This window comes from Sminthopsis crassicaudata, chromosome 3 (genome assembly GCF_048593235.1).
Source record: "Sminthopsis crassicaudata isolate SCR6 chromosome 3, ASM4859323v1, whole genome shotgun sequence".
NCBI classification, from domain to species: domain Eukaryota; kingdom Metazoa; phylum Chordata; class Mammalia; order Dasyuromorphia; family Dasyuridae; genus Sminthopsis; species Sminthopsis crassicaudata.
The window spans coordinates 412,383,347-412,387,909 of NC_133619.1; positions in this window are offsets into that span (position 1 = coordinate 412,383,347).

Sequence of the window (4,563 nt, forward strand, 5' to 3'; positions counted from 1 at the left end):
AATTGTCCATTCACATCTTTTATAAGGCTCAGCTAAGTTAACGCTGGGCATTGAAAAGGCAAATCTTTTCATATTCTCATTATCTAGAGGGATAGAATAGAAACAATCATCATAAAGGACATTCTCCAGGCAATTGAGTAGGAGATGGAAGTGCAGGCTGAAGAGTTCCCATAGTTTCCATCTGTTCATTTACTTTTCTTAAATTAGTCAACTTCCTCCATTTTACAGATTTTTTTTCTTACAACAAATACAGTACTCATTCGTTATCCTAATTGTTGTAAAATGTCTCTTCCACACAGATGGATGGAAATTATTTCAACTATAAAATGAGTAAAAACTCCTTTTTTGCCTTCAAAAGTCCATCTCAAAGTGGTAGCTCTAACTTCAGCTGCTATTGATCCTCCTACCCCAGACATGTAGGTGTCTTCCTTAATCTTTGGCCAGTGACTGGGCCAGTTGACATCTCTAATGAATCTATGATCTGCAGCTGTCTCTATCAATCCTTCTAATGGTATGCCATTTATATAGATAGTGAGCATAGGTTGGTCAGGTGTCATAGCTGCTGTTAAGAATATTCCTGGATGTTGTTGCTTGGAGTCAAAATCTGGGCAACTATCAGCAGATTGATTATTAGGAGTCTCTATCACTAAACCTGATACTACTACTTCTCCTGGTTGATAAGTCACACATTGTCTACCTGTATTAGTGATTGGGATATTATCTACACATTTTCTAGTTTCCCACATCAGTGTATGGTTGAAGACTGTTTTGTAAGTACTCTCAGGGTGTGAAATGGTCAAGCCTACTGTGCCTGGAAGCAAGGGATCCATAGGCTGGAGAGGATCAGATTTCACCTCTCCAGGGGGTATCTAAGTTGTCCCAGCTACATACAACTCTATTCTCCCCAATGGAGTCCCTTTCTCCCATCAGTTTGTTTCCTGGTTGATTGATTGTGTAATCCCTTTCTCCCATCAGATGGCTTTCTGGCTGATTGGTCCTATCTAGGTATTGAACTTCTAAAGGCTCTCTGGGTGTAGCATTGGCTGCCATCATGCCCCAAGTGTTTTTTGCCTGGGGCCCTGTAGTTGGGGCACTCATCCCATTTCCCTGAATCAATCTACATTCTGATGCCCAATGGAAGCCTCTGTTGCATTTTGGGCATGGGGTTTTGGGTCTTGTTCTCCCACCTTATTTTCTCATTCTGACTTTATGCCAACATTGAGCTTTCAGATGCCCTACTTTATGACATTAAAAGTATTGATGAGTCTCTCTAGAAGTCCTTTGCCAAAAGGGACCCTGTCTTCCCATGTTCAGATCTTGGGAAGTCTGCATCATAGCCCACTGTGGAATGGCATCTTATGATCTCCTCTAAAGGAGCATTGTTGTGCAGTCCTAGTTCAATTCTTCTACAAATCTCATTAGCATTTTCTTTAGCAAATTTCCTTATCATAATTACTTTTGCTGCATTTTCACCAATATTTTGTATGACAGCTGTCTGCAAATGATCAACAAAATCAGCAAAGGGTTCATTTGGTCCTTGTGCTATTTTTGTGAAGGCCTCTTCTTTGTCCTATTTATCTGGAATAAAACACCATACTTTGATAGCAGCAGAAGCAATTTGCTCATATGCTGCTATGGGGTAATTATTCTATACTGAAATGTCTACATAAGAATCTACACCTGTTTGTTGGTCATAGGTAATTGGAGTATTAACTCCACTTTGACTGTTTCACTGGGCTTGCATCCTACAGAGCTCACAACAAATTTTGTCCAGATTCTAAGCATGTCCTTGCTATTGATTTCTAATTCCTAGGAGTTAAGACTTCATAAGCCAAATTCTTTAATGACATCTTAACATAAGATGATATAGCCCCATAAAGAGTGCAAGCCTTTTTCAGGTCTTTGAGGATTTCTAGATCAAAAGGAGTGTATTTTCTACTTTCTTGACCTGAAGAATTAAACTGAATCACAGGATACATTCCTATTCTCAAATCAGCTCTATTCTTCCCTTCTTCTGTGGCTTTAAGTAGTGCCTTTTGCAATCTAGTCATAGGAGGGGGTGATTGCTGGAGGGGGAGGTCCTAGTGATATCAATGCCCCTCCCACTACTCCTCCTCCCTCTGTCCAGGAAAGTGAAGTTGATGGGGGTGTGTCAAGGACCTGCTCTGGTGTAGACAGGGTTGAAGATGGACTGTGACAGTGAGAATCACCATGCCCTTCAAGTTCACTTAAATCCTCATGCCCTCTGGTGATATTGCCATTAATCTATCCTTTATCTTTCTCTTTTTGCTCACACTTCATCATCTGGCTTTTTTTAAAACTTTTCTTTTTTCTATAACTTGTGGGATTCTTTAAGGTCAATTATATTATGTTGTATATATAGAATGTTTCCTTAGAAATTGAATAAGACTCATTATCATTGTAGTATTCACATAGTTGATCTCCTACCAGTTTCCAATTATCTGCCTTTATATTTTCTTCCTTAAAGAACCAAGGGGATGTGCATTCTAATGTATTCAAGAGTCCACCAATTTGCTCCCAAGTTATAAACAAACCTTGTCTCTTGATCAACCTAGGTATACTTTCTATAGAGCTCCACTGGGGAGGGGGGAATTGGGAGGGGAGAATCTTTTTCTAATATCTGCCCCATTTCAGTTAGAAAAAGGTTTTTAGTTTAGCCCTTAACAAAGTTCCCTGTTTGTCTATTAAAATACTCACCTTATTTCCTTTTCACCAGGGACTTCTTCAATAAAATTAGGGTCCTTGATTCACATGTTGGGCACAAAATGTGCAGTCTAAGCTAGTTCCCTCGAGGCCACAGGATCATCCAGAGTCAGTATAAGCAAAAGTCCTTGGTCTTTAGGGGGAGAAGTAAAGGAGATTGATGAAACTGCCACAAACTTTCCACTAACCTTCTTTCTCCTTGTCCTCCTGCAAAGTGAGTCTAACTTGTCTCACTCCACCCTCTGATCCCTCCTATGATTATTTGCATACACCAAAAGCTCGAGCCAGTACAGAATAGTGAGAAGGGCCATTTTCCCAAACTTATGCCAATAGAGTGATTGTCCAATAGTTAATTAGCCTTAAGTTCTCGGTTGTCTGATTGTAGTGCACCTATTCAGAGTTTCAGCTCGTTACAATAATTAGATTTGGAAAAAAAAAATAGGAGCAAAGTTCCCTTGTCATGACAGAGAAATTATATAAAACTCATTGAATAGAGAATTATAATTCAGTAGTTTATGTAGCAATTTCAGGGTACTCGGATATTAGCTTTCTTTTAATTCTTCTTAAATATAGTTCATTTTACTTTTACAAAACATCTTATAGTTCTACTTATCAGCCTAGTTTAATCTGTCATACACTTTTTGGGCCATTGCAAAAACTTAATTCATCTCACTTTCTCAACTTTTTTTTTTTTTTCATTTCCAATATATCCTTCAGAGGGCTGCTAGGCCTATAGGTATCTTACCATAAAACTCCAACATTTATTAAACTCTGATGACTCCATATTATTTCTTGAATCAAGCAAAAAAAATGTTTCTGCCATTTTAAGTCCTTCACAAAATGAAAATAACCTGCATTTCTAGTCTTAAACTGTCCATTGTTACATGCATTTGTCCAACCTCTGGTTTTGCTATATATAATTAAAACATAATATCTCCTATCTGCATGTCTTTCTATACTCCTGCACTGGCATCCACCTCTTAGGAACCTTATTTTATTTCAAATCTCAGTTCAACCGTGACTTTAAGTGCCTGAGACTAGATTTGAACTCAGGTTCTCCTGACTTCAGGGCTGGTGCTCTACCCACTGTGCCACAAAGCTGCCCCATAAAATGCTACTTTCTAGTAGAATCTTGTCTCTATATCCTAAGAAACTAACCCCCCAAATTGCTTTATTTTTATATAATCTCAGGAAGATGATATATCTTATCTTGTGATGTTAACTCCTTAATTGCTTCATTTGTGTTTTTCTATCATTAGCAATTAGTATCTGATAGGGTCTCAAATATTTTACTATTTGATAGTTATTAATCATATAATCATAAAGCAAATGACTACATTTGACTATATCTATATTTATATTATATATTTCTGATTTTTTTTTTCTTTTTCTCTACTCCCCCAAACAAGTCATCTTCACAAGTGAGGATACAAGCTATGACTTAAAGATAATTTTCTTGAAAACATCCTTACAATTAAAAAAATCTATTTCATTGAGAAACTATCACAAGTGTTATGTAATATTATGCAAATATCAGTTCTGGGGATTTTTCTTTTGACAGACCTAATCTAATATGTTTTTTCTGAGTTTGGTGCACACCTGCTATTCTTGGATGAAAGTAAAGAAGTTATTTTTTCCTTTGAGATATATTATGTGTATTCTGCCTGTTTTCAAGAGAATTGATATTTTATCAGTTTTTTAAAATATCTTCTTAAGAAGTAAGGGTATTTTATTCATGATTCAAAAATGAGGAAAACTAACCACAAAAAGCAACAAATATCAACTGTAGTTCTGTGATAGAAAATGACCATTAAAGTAACAGATACCTATTAAATTCAC